Genomic DNA, 21,186 nt, shown 5'->3' on the forward strand with positions numbered 1-21,186 from the left:
GGTCAGATACTCTCTTTCTGAGATTTCAGTAAAATAAAAGATACAAATATTAAACATTCTAAGAATAACTCACTTATTCAGCACTGCATGTGTTCTAAGCCAGGCTCCTCTGTCCATAAGGATTCTCCAGGCAAGAATACTGTAATGGGTTGCCATTCCTTTCTCCAGGGAATCTTCCCAACCCAGGGATCAAACCTGCATCTCTTATGTCTTCTGCACTGGCAGGTGGGTTCTTCACCACTAGTGTCACCTGGGAAGTCCACATGCAGAACAAACAAAATATCAAAGTGGTCTGGGCCCTGAGAACTTAGAGACACTCAAGACTGAACCGTGTTCTTGAGGCATCCAGTCTGATGGAGAATGGGTTATAATGTATGCTAGACCCAGGGAGTAGGCTATATTTCAGGAGCTCATATGAGGGACTAACATATGGTTAGTCTTCAATAAGTGTTATTTCTTTGTTATAGCCAGCAGGAGAAGGGAACGACAGAAGATGAGGTGGTTGGATGGCTTCACCAACTTGACAGACATGAGTTTGAGCAGGCTGCAGGAGTTGGTGATGGACAGGGAAGCCTGGAGTGCTGGGGTCCATGGGGTCACAAAGAGTCGGACACCACCGAGCAACTGAACTGATCTGTTATAGACCAGGAGCATATTCTGGAGGGGGCCTGTGAGTGCAAAGATTCTGCATTCTTTCTTTATTTTATTGTCATTAGACCATGCTTCTGGGTTTCCTGGAGTAACTGGAGCTCCTGACCCCCATCCACGAGAGATGCAGTTGCTAAAGGTATTGGGGGCAGGGCAGTTAGGTAAATCTAGCATGTTTAGAGGATGGATTCAGGGCAGGTAATGCTATAGAAGTGCTGGAAATAGAAGAGAAAATCAAACCTATTTTTGCCTAACATTGCTTCAACTTAAGTATACTTGCATAGAAGAAAACATTATGTCACTACTGGAAATGGAAATACAGTATTTTTTCTGATGCACTTTAAAATAAATATATAACATTTAAACCTTTAAAAAATGTGTCTCTAGGCCACCTAACATGACCCTTTTCACCTCAGCACAGCATGTATCACCCTTTGGAAAACGCCTCTCTTCAACAATAATCATCATCACTATAGTAACAATAGTAAGCAACAATGCTACACACGGGATTTTCTGTATGCCAGGCATGCTAAGGGATTTACATACATTAGTTAATGACAGCCATATGAAGAGATACTGCTACAGTCTCCACCTCGCTCATGGGAACGCTGAGGCACAGAGAGGTTGAGTAACTTCCTCCAGGACACAGTTTGTATGTGGTAAAGCCAGATTGGAACCGAGCTAGCTTTACCCTAAAGCCTGGCCTTTTAACCATTTCGTTATACTGTCTCTGCTGATGCTCCTTCCTCCAGCACCAGTAGTAGTTTGAGGCTGGGTGTTTAACTGCACTCCTTGAGGAAAAAATGAGCCTAGGTAAGCACCCAGCACATAGTAGGTGCTTAATAAATAGTAACTGCTATTTTTTTTGAGTATATAACACTCATCCACATTCATTAGCTCAATGAAATGTCCTAGCCACATTTGCAGGTAGGTGCGAAGGGTCTTGCAGTCCCATTTTATAGTTGGTGAAACTGAGGTTCAGAATGTTCAAGTGGCCTCCCCAGGGTCACACAGCTGGTGAGTGAGGGGAGCCCAGGATCAAGCTCATAGCACCAGAAGGCAAGTCCAAGTTTCTTTCTCCTAGAAGTACCTTGCCTGATAACACCAAATCGACTGGTTAATAAGTAATACTTGTTGATTTGTTTTAAAAGCTTATCTTGTCAAGTCCTGCAGCATCTCTCCTGTACTTAGCCATATTTTCTCCTAAGGGGACTAATGGGCTTTCCTAAGATTTGTCCCTTTCCTGGTGGGACAGGATCTCCCAGGGCACAAAGCAATTGTGAAAGGAACCCAGCAATTCTCTCTCCCTCTTTAGCTCTTTCTCTTTCTCTTGCTCGCTTGTCTCTCTGCTCCGTCTACTTGTTTTGTCTTTGACTGATCCCCTGTGATGAGCTGTGCTCCTGGAAAGCTGCCCTGTGACATGTCTTCTCTTTTGTGGTCCGGATGATAGCTTTTCCCTGGAGGCTCTTAAAAAAAGAGGAGGAGGGAGTGAATAACACATGTCGTGCCCTGCCAGTGCCATCCAGCGACAGAGCTTGGTGGTTGGGCTGAGGCTTTGAGCATGAATCTTCTCTCTTGTAGGGCCTCCTTCTGTGTGCACTCATGTACAGTCGTGTGTGCACGTGCACACCTGCACACACATGTACACTGTACTGTTTAGAACAGGCAGTGATATGACTGAAGCCCGGGTCCTCTGGCCAAGAGGGGGCTCAGGTGTGATTCCGAGGCTGGTTTGCCTTGGGTTTCTTATTGTAGGGTCCTCCAGCAGACTTGCTGTGTGGGTTTCCTATGGCTGCCGTAACAAGTATCAACAAACTTGGTGGGTTAAAACAACGCGGATTTATTGTCTTACAGTTTTGGAGGTCAGAGTGCTAAAATCAAGGTGTTGGCAGGGCTGTGCTCCATCTGGAAGCTCTCAAGGAGAATCTGTTCCCTTGCCTTTTCTAGCTTCTAGAGGCTTCCCTCATTCCTTGCTTTGTGGCCCCTTCCTCCATCTTCTGGAGAAGGAAATGGCAACCCACTACAGTACTCTCGCCTGGAGAATCCTGTGGACAGAGGAGTCAGGTGGGCTGCCGTCCATGGGGTCGCACAGAGTCAGACACGACTGAAGTGACTTAGCAGCAGCAGCAGCAGCAGCCTCCATCTTCAAGACCAATAACACAGCTCGCTCTCTCTCTCTCTCTCCTTCTCCATCCCTCCCTCCCTCTGTTTCTCTTTATTTCTCTCTCCCTCTCCTTCTTCGCTCTCTCTCCATCTCCCTCTCTCTCCCCACCTCTCTCAACCCTCTACTCCATTATCACCTCTCCTGTCTGATCCTCCTGCCTCCCTTTCCCCTTATAACACAGTAGTGATTACACTGGGTCCACCCAGATAACTCAGGGTAATCTCTTTATCTCAAGATCCTTAACATACTTGCTAAGTGCCGTTTGCCACATACGGTAACATGTTCACCACTTCTGAGGATTAGCCCGTGGACATCTTTGAGGGCTGTTATTCTGCCCCACTCACCAAGTGAAATGGGAATATTTGCTCTTTCTGGACAGACTCAGCACCATTTCGCCGGGAGACAGAAGAGCACACGGCCCCTGAGATTGACTGTTCAGATTCACATCCTGCCCTCCCCATCTCTTCCTAGCTGTCTTACCTTAGACACATCACCTGGGCTCTCTGTGTCCAGTTTCTTCATCTCTAAGATGGGCAAATAATGCAGTACAACCTCATTTCACTGTTACAAGTCGTGAATATTGCTGGGGTGATAAAACATGTCAGCTGGTGAATCATATGCACGTAAAAAAAATGGAAGCAGCAATTTAAACTAGGATGTCATGTAACGTAATACTTATAAACCTCGGTCCAAATCCCAGTGGTACCATTTATGAACTAAAGGGCTAGTTGTTTCAGGCAACCGAGCCTCAGTTTTCTCATTTTTTAAAATGGAAATAAAACAATTGCCGTCTTAACACACAGGATTGTTGTGAGGACGACATAACAGCATGGTCATACGAGTCACCCAGCACACACTGGGGAGCTCTTGTTACAGTCACCACCACCGTCACCACTGTTTGTCTATGCTGGCGGTGATGGAGAGTCTTAGTGGGCTGCCTCTGGTCTCAGCAGCACAAGGACAGGCCAGGACAGCTTGCTGAATCCAGGGTCCTGAGAAATTCCTTTGCAGTGCTCCATCCTTGAGAGGATCAGAGCCTGGCTGGGCTTAGTTAGCCTTGGGGTGTCTGGTGTCCAGGCATCTCCCTGCTGCAGAGCTGCCAGAGCTCACAGCCGCAGCTGGTTCTCTGAATGAAGAGTTCTCTCCAGAAGCTCTCAGAATGGAAGAGGGGTTTGAAGATGGTGACCAGGGAGGTAGGGAGGCTGGAGGCAAAATCTGAGAAGGCAGAGTTGGTTCCTAGATGGCATGGTCACTGGGAAAGGTGCAGAGCTCTGGTTTCAACCATATTATTATTTTTTAATTTTGCTGCAAAGCTTTGTTCCAATGAAGACTTGGGCAGATGCCCAGTATGCAAAACATTTAAAAGTGCAACTGCTCAGGTTGAAAGCAGGGGTGGAGGGGGGGGCGTGGTGGAACTCAGACCTCACTTACACTCCAACAGGGGCCTCTTGAAAGGGGGCCAGTTTGAGAAAAAACTATCAGGGTAGCAAAAACAGAGGCCCTGGAATCAGACAGACCCAAGATTTGCATTTCTGCCTGTGCCACTTCTTGGCTGTGTGAGCTTCGGGGCTTTACTTCACCTGAGTCTCAGTCTCATCAGCTGAAAATGGGACAATAATAGCACCCACCTCATAGTTATAAAGATTGGAGTTAGCAACCATAAAGTGCTTAATACAGGTGGCAGATGTCTAGACATTTAGCAGGTGGTAGCTATTTTCGTTTCCTAAGGGTGATCTGAATTCATGACAGACCTTCCCAGAACATGTGCCTAAGGCCAGGGAAGCTGCGAGGTGGGGGGAGGTGGGTAGACATTCCTTGGAACTGGGAGCCAAAAGACCTGGGAATTAATTGGATTCTGATTCCACCATCGTCATCCTATGTGGGTTTCTTGAATCAGTCTTCAGATGTCTACTGAAACATGTACCTGATACTGTTCTAGACGCTGGAACACAGGCCTTGGCATCTGAAAGGCCTAAGGTCCAGACTCAACTCTGCTACTTTCTATCTTTTTAGCTATGGGCAAGCCACTGTCTCTCTCTGTTACTCAGTTTCTCCATATGCAAAATGAGGGCATTGAACTTGTGTCATAGGATCTTTCTAGAAAAGATTCAGTGAAGTCCTGCCAAAGAATTGTAGAATTCATTTGAACTTGACTCTGAGAGAGGCATCCTGAAGCATGGGCTTTGGAATTATACAACCCTGGATTTCAATCCTATGTCTGACATTTCTGGTGTAACATTATGCAAGAGACTTAACTTCTTGAGTCTCAGTTTCCTCAACTGTAAAATGGGAGTAATAATAGTTCCCTCAAAAGGTCATGGTAAAGATTCAAGGAAATGACACATGTAAAGTCCTTAGCCAAAGGGCTTGTGTGTAGTTGGTTCTCAATAAAATGACAGCTGCCATCATCATCACCATCACCATCATCACCATCATCATGATCATTGATAAAGTGAAGCTCTAAATGGTCTTTAAGATCCTGACATTTTAAGCCTTACTTTTCAAGGAGGGGATTAGGTGACGAATGTGGTAGTTCACTCTGGGCCCCCTCAGTGGGACTGTCTAGAGGAAGGTCCACAGTGAACAGGGTTCTAATTCACTTTGCTGAGAAGTTCTAAACAGATCCTGGTGTATTTGAGATTTCCTGTCCTTTCCTCCCAACAAGCAGGAATAAGACCTATTGAGATCTGGAATGTTGGAAGCCATGGGAATCAGCTTCTCTCTTTTTAAAAAAAATATATATTTTAATTTTTTTGGCTGTACTGGGTCTTCTTTGCTGCATACGGGTTTTCTCTAGTTGTAGAGAGTGGGGGCTACTCTTTAGTTGTGGCGTGCGGGCTTCTCGTTGCAGTAGCTTCTCATGTTGCATCACACAGGCTTTGCACATGGGCTTCAGTAATTGTGATGCATGGGCTTAGTTGCCCCACAGAATGTGGAATCTTCCTGGACCAGGGATTGAACCCATGTCCCCTACATTGACTGGCAGATTCTTATCCACTGTACTACCAGGAAAGTTCAGTCAATTTCTCTTTATGTATTTCTCCTTTTAATGATTTTATTTTCTTGTCTGTATAGTGATTTCACTTCAGAAGATGAATCTGGGTCTTTGGGGTTTAGGTCTTTGGCCATGGCTCAATTGTCTGATTTAGACCTTCTATAATTTCCCAACTTCATCCCACTCAAACCATGAACTGAAAGGTGAGGCTAGCATATACCATTCTGGATTGGCTGTCAGTTCCTTTCTCCTTCTGTCAAGACATTTGAATCACAGGACAGATTATGGATCATGGGGTTATAGCAGCCCACAACTTGGATGTTCTTATTGTTGCTTTTTAACTTTTTGCGTAGTCATATGCTCATTTTATGCAGATAAGACTTGGAGATGTTAAGTGACTTTTCCAAGGTTGTATGGGGGCTCGACTTGGTTCCAGAAACCTGTCAAGTGCTTATTCAACTAAGCCATCCTGCCCCATAGAAATTTCCATTTCCTAAGCCTCATCTTCCTGCCCTGATTTTCAAGGCACCTGAGGTACAGGTCAGAAATCTGCAGCAATGTGGGTGAGGACAGGTCAGCTAGGCTGATTTGGTGGGGAGGAGCCACTTGGAGGCTCCCACACTGGGGTCAAACTCTTTCCTGAGCAAGCAGTGAAGGTCTGGGGGCGTATGTGGAAAAAGGGCTGTAAAGTTACAGCTTCTTTGCTCTGAGAGTGAACGACAAGATTAGAACAAGTGTGTGGTAGGTAGGCTGTCACTGACTTCACTGTGTGATTTCGAGAAATCCCGTTCCCCGCCACTCCCCCACCCCCACCTTCCCTGGACTCTCCCCCTTTTCTGCTCTAACCATCCAATTACTTAACTTCGCAGCCTGAGGGTTCGCTTCCCGCCCATCCCCTCCGCCGCCGCATTTTAGCGCTGTCCGCGGTGCTGATCGCCAATCTCCCGATTGCCATTTCCACCAGCTAGGATCTCTGGTGCGCCCAATCTCACCTCCCGGGCTCCCACCCCTCTTTCCCCAGGCACCTCACACATAAATTACGGCGGGGGGCGGAAGGCAGGCTTGGCTCCCCCTGCTCTGGGAAACTGCTGCCCCCTCCCTTGCCTCACACCGGGTTTTGCAGCAGTGGTGACAGCCGCCACTGATTCCCGCACCGGGGAAGCGATTGATTCGTCTACTGCCAGCAGCCCCGGAGTTGCCTACGCGGACGACAGAAAGAAAGAGAAAGAGAGACAGAAAGGGAGAGGACAGAGAGAGAAAGAGAGATTCAGAGAGTGAAAACCTTCATCCATGTGGAGGGCAGGCTGAGGGAGCCACTGTCTTTACCTCGACTGACTGGTCGGAGTTTTCTCCTCTTCTGGCAGTGGTATTTCTTTTCATCTTGGACCTGCGTGATTTAGGGATAGTTGCTGTGTGTGTATGTGTGTGTGTGTGTGTGCGTGCGCGCATGTGTGTGTGTGTGTGTGCAGTTGCTTTGACTTTATTTTGGGAACAGTAGGAAAGTCAAATGAACAATTTTCTTTCAGGCACCTCCACTGAGCTTTCAAACCAAGTCATCCAGAGTTAGCATCTTCCCACCCATCAGAGAAGAGAGGAGTTGGCAAGAATTTGGCTCGCCCATTCCCCCTGCAATCCTCTGGTGTCTTGGTAAGTGATATTCTTCTCAATTGTGAAAATGGACTAGGGGTATTGGAGTCCCAGTTGCAACGAGATGTGTACATGACCTGGTGGGATAGAGGTTAGGTGGGAGGGAAAGGGTGTTAAGGAATGACCACGTTTATTTGCCCACATTCTGCAGTGTTTGATTGCCTAAGAGGCACCCCAAAGCCAAATGAGATTTCGGCTCACTGCCCAGGGTAGGGGTAAAATATGCTCATGTTTTAGGCAATGCAATCAAAATTGTGGCTTCTGCCCAATTTGTCCTCTCCCTTGCAACAGAAGCTTTTTGAAAGTAGCCAGCAGTTCTCTGAGTGAATTAACCCTTTGTGGTGCTGGCCAGCTTGGAATGGACAGTCTCTGGGTATTCTGATCTAGTGGATGGGCACCTTGACTCTGGATGAGAGAGGATCACTTATGGCTGGATGGTTAACCCTTGCCTAGGGTAACCTAGCATGCCAAGTGAAGCTTGCATAGGACCGGGTGCAGATTGTACCATCTTCCAAGGACAGCTGAGTAATTTAATTGTGGTGGTTTTGTGCAAGCTTGCCTGTTCACAGTTTCCTGAGATGAGAGATCTGGGAAACATGAAAGGATCAGATTTTTCTTGGAATGAGTGGTCAGGCAGGTCAGAGGGGAGCAGCCAGCTGTCTGCTGAGCAGACAGGGTTTTATTTTCACAGGTGGTATAACCTGTAAGTGATTACACAGAGGGTTTCATCCTTGAGCCTGTCTCAGAGTAGGAAAAGGAGTGAATAAGGTTTGTTCAGCTTCTGGGGAAGGATTTCAGGCTCCAGCTTCAGATCTGTTCCAGGACAGACCATACCCTGCTCTAGTTTCTTTATTCTGATGGGATCAGCCTCACCAACCTGTTAGTGAGTGGGAGGGGGAGGTCCCTTATAACTGAATCCAAAACTCACATTTAATTTTAAAAGCCTTTGCTGCTAATCTGTGACCTGTCAAAAGGGGATTTGCTTTGCTTCCTGGTTTGATTATATCTACCTTTCTGGAAATGAATGTCTTTATTTTTAGCATCTTCACTATTATCTCAGGGGCCACCCCCTCCCCGAGGATTTCCTCTTCCAGTTCTTATTCTTGGAGGTGGGAGGAATAAAACATCAGTCCCCAAAACTGGCAAGCGTAAGCAGGGCCCACTCAGTCAATTTCTCCAGCCGCAGAGCCAAGTGGGGACACCAAAATCCCAAGGCATATAACTGCTCAGGCAGGACATGATATGTGAGGCAGTGGGAAAGGATGCTTGGTGATTAGTACCAAAGAGTTGGTCCTCAGAATTCCCAGGTTTTCCTTGCTGGGTGACCTTGGGGAGGAAGTTGCCTTTGTCTCCTGCTTGGGAAACCTAAGTGTGAATGATGAATGTGGGGAAATCTGGTTCAAATAAGGAGCTGCAGATCGGCCCATGGGTGATATTTAAAATTTTGAACTTTGGCACTAACTGATCAGACTGGACCATGGCTGGGGTCCTGGGGTGGGGGATCTCAGGGGTTCCTGCTGTGCTGAGTGTTAGCTCTTTAATTGCTGGATTACAGGGAAGTTTAGGGGCTGGGGCAATATAACCAGCCAATGCAATATAACCATCCAGTGTAGGAGTGAATATATATATATATATATAAAACCAGAGTTGATTTGCAGTGTTGCATTAGTTTCAAGGGTACAGCAAAGTGATTCAGTTACACATACATATGATAACCACTGGTTCAGCCATGCAGGGCAGGCCAACCCCCCTGAGGTAGCTGGGACTGGGTTGTCCACCCATGGGTGCTTTTTGAACATCTACTTGCTGCCTCCCATCCTTACTTCCTTGGGGGTGGTTAAGATCCAAGAGGCTGCCGTCCCTCCCCCCTCATCACATTTGAATTGGTGCATTGTGGTGCACCAGCATAAGGGAAACAGAAGCTTCTGGAAAGAGCTTTGGAGTTGGATCAGGAGACCTGGGTCTCAGCCCCAGCTCTGCCTCCCCTTTCTGGGCCTCAGTTTCCCCATCTGTGCTATGAAGTAGCTGGTCTAGGTGACCCCAAGGCCGCTTCCATCTCTGAGGCTCTATAACTGTGTGATGAGTATTGACTATGTATATTTGTGCATGTGCACACTCATGCTTCTAGGAAGGGTTAGCCCTGTGTTTGGGAATTTATCAGATGTGTTGAGCAGGTTTTGCCTGGGTGAGTCAGATGGAGACTGGCTCTTGTGAGAACTTCCCTAGGTTCCTAGAATCCTGTGCTCAGCTGGAGAGGGGTCTTATTTGTTTGTGGCTTCAGTTACATAGACATCCAGATCTGGCAGCGCTTGAAAGCCCTCTAGAGACTTATCCCAGAAAGACACCAAGGATCCCTTTGAGAACCTCCACTCTGGAAAGAGGCCTATACCCTATAGCCCACCTGAGGACCTCGAGTTCAGAACCTCTGATCTAGTCTTCAGGGGGTCTGGAAGGGCAGGCAGCTTGCCCAAGACCACACAGTGAGTCATGCACAGCAAGATACAAGGACGAGGCATCCTGCCATCATTCCTGGCTCCAGCAGCCGCCACTCCCCTGCCCCAACCGGGGTGCAGGGGGAGGACCTTCAGCAGCTTCTTCCCAATTTTCTGTCCTGTGAGGTGATCAGGAAGCATAGCTGTGGGGACAAATGCGGACGTTTCCTTCCTCAGTGGTGGGAGGGAGGCAGTGGCCAGAGATTCTGCAGTTTGAAACGGTGGCCTGGGAGGTCAGTCTCCCCGGCTTGCTGTGCCTTTTGTTTTCTTGCTACCTGTACACATCCTGGCTGCCTATCTAAGGCTGTGGGTCTGGTCAGAGTGGCTGCTCTGGGGGTCTATTTGTAGGCTGAGTTATTTACTCTTTATTTAACCCTCTCTATCTGTCTCTCTGTGGGTCATAGAGAATCTGACACTTTCTAATAAAAACCACCATGACATATGGGCTTATCTTCTGCTCTTTATCCCCTTCAAGTTGGGAGCTGGTCATGAATGCAGACAAATCAGGAGTTGATGTAAAGGCGATGAGAAGCAAACAGCATGGTTTATTTCTGTTAAGCACTGTGGCTGTAACCTGGGATAAAAATAAATCCGGGACCCAGTAGTGGTGGGCTGGAGTGATGAGCTTAAATTATTCAGCTGCCACCCAGGATGGAGATCCTTGATGTGCTAGGAGAGTGAAGGAGGTACCACAAAAATAGCCACCTCTCCTTCCTGTTCCCCACCCCTGTTTCTTTAACCAGCCTTTTTAGCCTCTAGGGGCTGCAGTGTGAGATGCTGGGAGCAACCAGACCTGAGTTTGAATCCTGGCTCCAGTGCTTGGTTGCTGTGCGACTTCAGGCGGACCCTAAACCTCTCTGAGCCTCATTTTCCTCAGATGCAGTAAGGGAGCACAGTGTGGGTAAAGAGCATAGGCTCTGGAAATAGATTTCCTGAGCTTAAATCCTGGTTCTAGCACTTCCTAGTTATGTCATGTCACCTCTCTGGGCTTCAGTTTCTCCATCTTTAAAGTGAGGATAATAAAGGAACTGTGAGCATTTTGAGTTAATGTTTGCAAACCGCTTCTCACTGAGCCTGGCAAGGAGTAAGTGTCCAATAAAGGCGAGTGATGGGGATGCTGTTGGTGATGGTAGCAGTGAAGTCACCCCTGACCTGAATAAGACTGAGTTAGGATAGAGAAAGGGGACTCCTCTGTGCCAGGCAAACAACTCTGGGACCCAGGAGAGAGAGGACATGGCGTGGAGATAGGGGACTTCCAGTTCCACTTACTTATTAGTACGTGGTCTTTGTGCAGTTGCCGGGGGGTGGGGGTGGCAGACCTCAGTTTATCCACCCATGAAATGGGCATAATGACCACCTTTCTTGAAGTCTTTGCGGCCCCAAGGAAACAGGGCAGTCGTGAGTGTGGTGGGCAGGCCCTGGAGGAGGGCATTTGGGGGAGAAGCCCTCCTGACTACTCTGTCCTTTGTTCTTGGAAGCCTTAGGAGGCTTTTGCTGAATCATCTCTACTCACCAGCTTGGAGCCCAGGGGTGTTTCCTAGGAGACTTGAGCTTTCCCTTCCTTCCTGCGTTGGTGCTTCCCCTGCCACGGTGGGTGTCCCTACATACAGCTCCCAAGATGCTACAGGGCAAGGTCCTTAGGGCCAAAGCTGTGCCCCCTTCCTTTTTAGAGTCACCGTTAGCACTGCAGGTGCTCAGCAATGACTTGCATGAGTGAATGAATGAATGAAAACTTGATTGACTAGTGAACTGGTCAGTTTGGAGAGATGCCTTTAGCCTATGGTCCAGCCAGTGACCTGCATACAGTAGGTCCCTAGTTAGCATTGGTTCATTATGGTGAGTCATTGGTGAAGCGTTTAAAAGGGGTTAGCTTTCATCTCAGATCTGCTACAGGCAAAGAACTGGCCTTTCTCTCTTATCAAAGAGTTAGCTGACATTTATCCATATGTCATACATTTATTGAGTACTTATAGTATGCCTGGCACCATGGTGGGCATTGGCAAAAAAAATAATAGTGACAAAGACAATCCCTTTGGGACTTAGATAAAGTAAGTGACTGCCTACAAAATGTGATCTTTTCAGGGAGGGGACGGGTTTTAGTACAAAGAGGGCTTCCTTCATCACCCTAAAACACTCAGCTCACTGATATGTGAAAATCCATCATTAAAGTTTCATTCTTTGTCTTTAGGCTTTGCTCTTGGATGAAGAGCAGATGCTTTTGGGGTGGAATAATGCATCCTGCCTTATTAGTCACTTACACTTTAGTGAGGAGGAGTTGTAAAATCCTTTCTGAAAAGTGAGGGGAGCTTTTTGAAAAGCTTTTTGTGAGTGAGAAACAGCATTTGCACAAAGTAAGCTTGCGGCTTTACCTGGGAGGGCAAATGGCAGAGAAAGACCAACGTTGCTGGGTTCACATTCTGCTCTAAAAAGCTCTCAGTGCTCAAGAGACTGATTCACCTGAACTGGGTGGTTCATCTGACTTGGTGGTTCTCAGAGTACGGTCCTCGCCACCTCCCATCCCCACCCGCAGCGGTATCAGTATCATCTGATAACTTGTTTGGAAAGGCAGATTCTCGGGTCAGATTCTGGACCCGTCCCGTTAGAAACCCTGAGTGCAGGGCCTTGTGCTCTGTGTTTTCCTAAACCGCCAATGCTACCGATTAAAGAGTTATTTGAAATGCAAAACACTTTCACAGCTGTTAGTTATAACAGTTCTAGGTGTGTTGTGAGCTTCAGACTTTTTGCCATGGTCCCCCACCCTCCACATGCCCCAAGGGTCTGAGAACTGGGTCTGTTGCCTCCCCAGGACACATCATTAACTTTCTGCTACTGGCTCCCTCTACTTCCCATGGGAGCACAAGCTGGACCTAGCATTCCCTGCTAACCTGAGTGCTCTAGAAGGCTGCTTCTTTCTCAGGCAGGATGCAAGGACTCGGGTTATAGGACGGTTTGTTGTCAAGGTGGTAAGGATCACCCCTGCAGCCTGGCCAGGGAACAGACTTGGTTTCTCTTAGTCCAGCACAACTTCCCATGTGGGCCAGGGAAAAGCGGGGGGCCAGTGTGCAGTGCTGAGGCACCAGACTGCGCATGCAAGGTCACTGTGGTTTCTTCGAAGTAATTGTCCTGCTGTCATTACTTTTAAAGACATAATGTGTACTAGTGTGATTGGGAAAAAAAAAAAGACATAATGCACACTTAAATCTCATTGTAATGGAGCTGTGTCAGACTCTGTAAGCTTAGGAATGCAGCTAGTGAGCAAGATAACCGGCCTCAGGAAGCTGGGGGCTTTGCCCACCCCTCTGCAATCAATCAACAAGAGGAAATTCATCTGACAGTGTCATAATGATGTTTGCTTTGTGAAAGATTTATTTGGAGAGCGGGAGAAAAAAAAAAATCTCTCCGCATCTCTTAATATAATCTTCTAAGTTCATTCAGCTGCCTTTTTCTTCTTTCTTCCTCTCTTTCTTTCTTTCTTCCTTTCCTCTTGAATGCATCTACACCATGATAAGCAGCAGCTTGTGAATGGAAGCAGCTTTCAGTAGAGAACAGATTAGGCAAGCAAGTTTGGTGCCAGCCATTGATGGGGAGGTGGTGTCTGGGGCTCCTGAGAAGAGAGATGATTTCTCAAAGTTTGTCGGGAGGCCCTCTATGCGAGATGCTGCCAGAAGGCATCTGTGTGGTCCACTCTTCCCCCCAGCCCAGCCGGCCCCTGTCCCATCCCCTCTACCTGTCAGTTTTTTCTGTCACTGTAGCACTGTGTCTCCAAGTCTCTGTCTCTTCTCTCTCCCCTTCTCACACCCCTACCGCATCCCCTTCTCCATCCTTCCCACCCTTTAAAAATTCCCTTTCTTTCTTCTCATAGTTCATCTTTCCTCCCCTTCTTTCTCCCTCATCTGATCTCTGCTCTCTCCCTCTGGCTGGCATTTTCTCCCAATCTCTTTCCATCTTCCTCTCCTAAATTCTGCCCTTCCCCATCCCATCTTTAGTCTCACCCAGGTAGATATATCAAAGTGACTTGGGAAGGGAATGCATTTACAAGTCCCGAGACCTCAAGTTGGGTCTCTGAGTAGGGTGAACCAACTCCCAGTTAGACTGGGACGGAGGGGATTCTTGGCAGGCAGGACCTCCTGTGTTAAACCTGGGAGAAACTCAAGCAAATCAGGACCAGTTGGTCATCTTACTGCCAAGGTCAAGTGCTTGGGACTTTGTGGAGCTTTCAAAAGGCCAGAGATGTAACTTCCTGGGCAAGTTGCCTGTCCTCCTGCTCTGGAGAGGAGCAGCGTGGTTTCTGAAGCCCTCCCCAGCCTCAGTGGGTTCAGCACGGCTCTGCGTGGCTCTGAAGACTACCCAGGCGTACAAAGGCCAGTGGTCAGTCAAGGGCATGGGGCTGACTCCTTCCTCCTTTCTGACTTCCTTCCTCCAACAAGACTCACCACCCAGCCAGTTAGCTCTGCACTCCTTAGTCACAAGAGGGATCTGGCGAGAGACTGCAGGTGGTCCCTATGACAGAGATTCCCAAACTTGAGCCTGGGTCAAAATTCCTTGGAGGGCTGTTAACACAGAGTTTCTGATTCAGTGGGACTAGGATGGAGCCCAAGAATTTGCATGTCTAACACATCATTCCCAGGGGACATGGATGCTGCTTCTCCAGGAATTCCACTTTGAGATCCACTGCTTTCTGCAAACTCATTTCCTTTCATTTATTTATTCCCTCACTTATTCCTTCATTCATTCATTCTCAGATATTTATTGTATCCTACCATGTGCCAGGCACTCGGGACTCAGCAGTGAATGAGACAGAGTTCCCTGCCTTTCTAGAGCTTACAGTCTAGTGAGGAACAAAAGAAACACAGAAACAAGATGGTTTTAGACTGTCAAGTGCTATGAAGGAAACAGCATGACATGACAAATAGTGATAAATGGTGTGCAGGGAGAGAGATAACTTAGTAATTAAAATTTAGTTATATGCTGTCCACCTGAAATTATCACGTAGTTAATCAGCTATACTCCCATACAAAATAAAAAGTTTTAAAAATGAGTTACAAAAAGGATGGCCAGGGGAGATGGTAATGGTTGGATTGAGAGCTAAGTCTCTAGAAGGAGCCAAAAGGATCCAGGCTGGGGGAATGACAGTTGCAAAGGCAGAGACAACTATGTTGTCTTGATGAGACAGCAAGCAGGCCAGTGCAGTGGGATGGGGGGAAAGCGAGGGGGCCGAGGTGGGAGGGGCCTGGGGGCTGCAGGACCTGCCAGGGTAGGCATGGAGTCTGGATTTCATTTCACTGGGGGGTGGGGGGAGGGTTTGAATCAGAAGAGTGACATGACCTAGTTTAAAATTTTGGTAGTGATCGCTTTGTTTTCTGAGTGGAGAGCAGACTGCAGGAGGCAGGGGTGGAAGTCAGGAGAGGAGTGCTGGGAGCAGTGATGCAGCCTGGGGGACCAGGGTGTGCAAAGAAGATGGTGGTCAGATTCGGGGTGGCTTCTGCAGTAGCTTGGCCACCTCTTACTGATGGATTAGGGGTGGAGGCCCATTCTTGGCAGTGGTTCAGCGGTTGTGATTGCGGGCACCGAAAGTGGGGCCCATGGGTTAAGACGCCAAGACCAACAGGGTGTGCAGAGGAAGGGGCCTTTCAGGGGGGTCTGCAAATGCCTTTCCCAGGCCGGCTAACGTGTACCGTCCCCACCCCCAGAGGAAAAGGCAGCAGCTGCAGTTTTTCTTTCTCCCATGAGCCGTGGCTGGATTAACCTGTCAGTGTTAAGGAGGACATCGACGGAACTTGGCGAAGCCGAAGAAGCCACTGGAAGCGGCCGCTGCTGCCGTGTCAGGCTGGGGCGTGGGGCCGAGTCTCTCTCCCAAAGGTCTGGAGATCGGGGTGGGCGCTTGCGGGAAAGGTTGTCGGACAGGATGGCGGACCACTTCTGGCATCTGCAGCTTCCCCTCTGATCGTTAGAGAGCTACCTGTGGCTCACCTGAGCCGGGAACCTAGGCCAGAGGGCCTCGTCGGCACTGAGCATGCGCTGAAGGAAGAGCGCTGGAGGACCTTCATACCCCCTCCGCCCCCCTTCCCCCCCGGCGGGGTGAAAAGCCACGTGCAGACCAATGACCTGCCTCGTTTGCCTTTCAGAAAGGCATCTGCTGCTGTTTCTTTCGGTTTGCTTTCTCTCTCTCTTTTTTTTAAACTTTGGAAGGGTTGATCTAGCCAGGGCCGCCCTCCGTGTTATCTGTGTGTTTTTTAAAGACGGGCCTGGGCGCGTGAACAGCGCATAAGCCACTTTGGGGAGAAATGCCCGGGCAAAATAAATAGTGCTTATATGTTGGTTACCAAGTGGGGGCTTTACTTCTGATTATAGTGGGAGGAGAGCTGTCCTCATTCACAGCCTCTCAGTTTTCCACGGAGAACTCATCTGCTTTACAGATTAGCATGGAATTTTCTTTCTGATACAAGGTGCGGAGAGTGAATTTATTCTTTCTCATATCCTAGTACACGACCATGACCATCATCTATCCTTGCAGGCTTCTTTCTCAGTTTTTATTTATTCTTTATTATTTTTTAAATTTATTTAATTAATTTTTAAAATTAATTAATTATTTATTTATTTATTCTCTTTTATTCCTCCACCCCACACCCCTCCCCTAATAGGCAACCCTTCTATTCTGTTCAGTGATCATCTCTTGTGTTGTTTATGCACCTGCAAAACGTGTGTTTTTTCCTTAAATTTTTATTTTGTATTGGAATATAGCCGATTAACAATGCTGTGATAGTTTCAGGTGGACAGCGAAGGGAGTCAGCCATACATATACATGTATCCTTTCTACCCCAAACTCCCCTCCCATCCAAGCTGCCACATAACATTGAGCAGAGTTCCCTGTGCTATACAGTAGGTCCTTGTTGGCTATCCATTTTAAACATAGCAGTGTGTACATGACCTTCCCAAACTCCCTAACTGTCCTTTCCACCAGCAACCATAAGTTCACAAAACATGTATTTTTAATTTGCATACATGGTATGGTGCTATAGATCTCATTGTTTCTCACCTTTCCGCCCCCCCCCCCCCCAGCACTGTTTTTGAAGAGATTGTGAGCTGTGCATGTAATCCTTTGCTTCTAATTGTTGCTGTATTCCAAAGTGTAAATCCCTTATATTTTATGCATTTTCTTATATTATGTTAGTTTCTCTCCAGTTACCCAGATCATTTCTGGAAATTTTCCTGTACTGGGCAGCTGGGATTCTTTCAAGACATAGAGACTCATTTTTAATAGAACTTTAATGTCGTTTGGGGCTTCCTTGGTGGCTCAGATGGTAAAGAATCCACCTGCAATACAGGAGACCCGGGTTCAATCCCTAGGTCAGGAAGATCCCCTGGAGAAGGGAATGACTACCCACTCCAGTATTCTTGTCTGGAGAATCGCCTGGTGGACTATAGTCCATACGGTCGCAGAGAGTTGGACATGGCTGAAGCGACTTAGCATGTAGCAGTGTCATTTGAGAGGTACAGATTGATGCTTTGCTGTTTGCTTTGGATGGTTTGCTCAGCAAACACTGAGGAGCAGCTTCTAATATCAGACCCAGGTATGTCGAGGAAAGCAGAGGTCAAGTTGATGGGGTCTGGAGCCAGGGACATCTGGGTTTAAATTCTATCTCAGATACTCATTGACTGTGTGACCTTTGGCAAAGTGAGTTTGTCTCTCTGAGTATCAGTTTCTTCTTTAAAATGGGGATAATCTTAATATTCTTATTTTATAAGATTGCTTGAGAGTGAAATGAGATTATGCATGATGTGGTTTGTGTAAGGAAACTTTGTCTTAAATGATAGTTAGGGGTGGGATGTGGATAAATAGGTGTTAATGGCCCCTCCATGTTCTGCTGAATTTACCATGTGGAGGGGTGTATGTGTGTGTGTTGGGGAGCAGTTTCCTGGCTAAGGTTGAGGCAGTCCTTTCCCTCAACAACCTGTTGAGTAGTCATTTCCCCAACTACACAGAGAGACCCAGATCCTGTCCCAGACTCAACCACACAAGCTTCTCTGTGTACCCCCCAGAGCCTTGGTTTCCTTCTCTAACACTAACATGGCCTCTGGAAAAACACTGGGGGCAGCAGAAAGGATCTCATTGGCCCTGAATATGCTCGGAGGGTAAAATGCTTTAGAGGCTAGTAGTGGGCCTCCTCAAGTGGCCGTAGAGGCTCCCCAGAGCCACTCCAACGCCCTGGGATTGAGCAGCTTTCAGCTCTGGAAAATCCTCCCTCAGGTTGTCATGGCAGCAGATCTGGAATGGGAGCCTTTATCCCGATGGGGCTGCACGGGGGCATTTCTGATTGACACAGACTATAACGGTGGCCTCAGGGCTCTACTACAGGGTGGTCTCTGATGCCCTGAGGGGCTCCCCACCTGCTCTTCATCCTCTTGCTAGAAAGGTCTCTGAGATAAAGTCTATCCAGTTGGGTTCAAGTCCCAGCTATGCAACACGGTAATTATATCCTGGAGCTGTAGTTTTGTACAGGAAGCAAATGAGTTGGGGGATAGACAGAGCAGTCCCAAGGACTAGCCCTGTGCTTTTCATTCATATGAGTGATTGCCTTTAACCCTCAGAAATCCTTGGGAAAGAGGCAGTAGTATTATGCCCATTTTGCATACAGAATTCTGAGGCAACAGAAAGCTGGAGAGGTCTCAGTCCCCTCCCCGCCCCCCGCCCCCCCTGCCCCCCCGCCCCTAGTTCATTTAGTAAAGGGTGGATTCAACAACTCAAATCCAGATCTTTGGGATATTGCAGTCAAGTTTCCATAGCAAAGAAATAAACTTCCCAGGGCCTCATTCTTCTGCTCTGTAAAATAGGATAATAGTCAGTTACCACTTACCTTAATATTCAGAATTGTTGCAAAGATCGAGCAATTTAGAAATACTTTTTAACAATGTAAAGCTCCACAGAAATGGATTGTCTAGTCTTCAGCTCCTTCTGGTTTGTAGCCAAAGCAACAATATCACTCTTGTAAAGGACTGGATCTCACTGACCAGTAGGATGCTGTATTCTCAGTGGTTAAAGCACAGCCACTCCCTCTAGACTTCTTTGGAATTCAGCTGTGCTTCTTGCTGGACTGTGACCTTGGGCAAGTTGTTTGGCCTCTCTGGCCTCAGTTTACTCACCTATAAGATGGGAATAATAATAATATCTCCCTTGTAGAGTTGCTATGAAGATTACATGAGTTAATATACGTATGAAGCACTCAGAACAGTGCCCAGTACCTGGTCAACTATAGAAATGCTAGCTGTTTATTATTGCATAGGACATTTTAAAAATTACTTTTAGAGTCAATGGTGTTTCACAATAACCTTCTGAAGGGGAGAGTTGGGATTTGCTCCTTCCATTTACAGATGAAAGAACTAAACCTCATAGAGGTAAACCTTTTACCTAAGATCACAAGGTAAGTTGGGAACCAGAAAAAGGTTCAGTCTTTAGGGATGACAATGGCTAAGCCACAGAACTCCTAAAGCACAGCAGGTCCACCAGGCCAGTGACAAGGCATCAAGCCAACAAAATGTGACAATATGCTGGAGAAAGCAAGCAGTTAAAACTGTGTCCTCAGCATCCTTCCTGGTGGGCCCCAGCAGCTGTGGCTGTGAGCACATCCAGGTGGGTGGCTCCAAGTCATAAAACACAGCAGGTGGCTGACTCCCATAGGGCGCCAGGAGCCCCAGGCTAAACACGCAGGGTTCTGTAGGCTACTTCTCATGCTTTGGGGTAAGGTGGGTATCTCCCCCCTCCCAGCTTCTGACTCCCCTACACGGGCCATCAGCAAACCTCTGGGCTCTTTGTTATTCACTCCACCAGTTGGTTGGCTCAAGGATGGGGGGCGGGGGGGGGTTTGCAAGGACCAGGCATTTGTAAATAACCTGACTTGCCTGTGGGACAGCCCTGCTGGGCTGCCGGGGCTTAGCAATGAGAGCTAAGACTCCTTGGGTATTCAAATCTCCATTTCATCCCTTTTAACTGTGCAGACCTGGCTATTTACCAAAGCTCCCTGTACCTCAAGATTTTTTCCGACTATAAAATGGGAATGCTGTTAACCGCAACATGGATTTTACCAGGTTCTCACAAGGTCAAATGGGTTCATATGGGCAGAGAGGCCAGGACCCTATCATCACCATTGTTGTTATTTGTTAGTAGCTGATACAAACTTGTTCTCAGATCTTTGGATCTATTCATAGTTCAGGAAGGCTCTAGGAGATCACTTGTACTAGTGGCTTCCAAACATGGATCTGGCCTGTAATGAAGTTCCCACTAGCCTTGGTGAAAGGAGGAAATTAGGCCTTTACAGACAGGCAAAACATTACCAACTAAATTTTCCTAGAACGACTTTTCATTTAGTCTAATATTGTCTTTTCTGCTCATTTAATGTTAAAATATGTTCTTTAAAAATGACACATTGGCAATAGTTGATGGTAGCTTCTTTAAAAAAAATTTTTTTTGTGCCCTTCCTTGGAAAATAACAACAACAACAAAAGTGGGCAACTCTAGGGAGTGCCCCGCTAAAATTTGGAAGAGAATTGTACTCATTTGAGAAATCCAAATGTCTGGGAGCTTATTTTGCCCAATCATTAACTTCAGGGGTTATTTAATGTTAGTGTATGCAAGAATCTCCTGGGGTATTTTTTAATTCTCAAGGCCCATCCCTAGGAATTCTGGCTCAGAAGGTTCGGGTTGTACCCTGGAATCTGCAAGGTAAAGGGTTTCCTGACTGATACGGTTGCAGCTGATCCATGGGTCATTCTGGGAGGAACAATGCTCTTTCCCATGGGTGAATTCTCTTCATCGCTCCCAGGGCAGTGGGCTCGAATGCCTCTAGGATAGTTGGCTCAGCACCTACAAAGTCATTCTGTGCATTGCTGAACAGGTTCGATCAGCGTGGTTGTCCTTGATGTTAACTTAGATCTGCTTGCTGTCACTCCTGATCATTTTACCTTCCAGAACCAAACTGAAGAAATGAAAATCCTAAGACAGAACAGGATCTTTAAGTGCACATTAGGAGGAAATTGTATGAGGCTATAAATCTAAGTTCATTTTTTCAGGGGGATAATTCAAAAATGAATGTCTGGTCTGCTCTGCATTGAATTTAGAGGTCCTCTCAACCAACATACAATCATTTATTCATTCAACATACAGTTACCACTATTCAGTTGATAGATACTTATTGACTACTTACTACCATGTAGGTCAGATATCCCCAAATAATAAAGTGGACCTT

The 21,186-nt window shown here is 47.1% G+C and overlaps 1 protein-coding gene across 5 annotated transcripts in view; it reads left to right on the forward strand.

Annotated features, from left to right (window-relative positions):
- The window catches only part of RPH3A (rabphilin 3A), a 265,679-nt gene that overhangs the window by 164,012 nt on the left and 80,481 nt on the right, over window positions 1–21,186 (forward strand). For 2 of the 5 annotated variants that reach the window (XM_043901677.1, XM_043901682.1), the window contains exons 1-2: window positions 6,790–7,173; window positions 7,334–7,454. The gene's annotated coding sequence lies outside the window, so the exon portion shown is untranslated. The other 3 variants (XM_043901680.1, XM_043901681.1, XM_043901678.1) reach the window with 3 other exon arrangements.

The sequence above is a fragment of the Cervus elaphus genome, chromosome 5, assembly GCF_910594005.1.
Source record: "Cervus elaphus chromosome 5, mCerEla1.1, whole genome shotgun sequence".
Taxonomy (NCBI): Eukaryota; Metazoa; Chordata; class Mammalia; order Artiodactyla; family Cervidae; genus Cervus; species Cervus elaphus.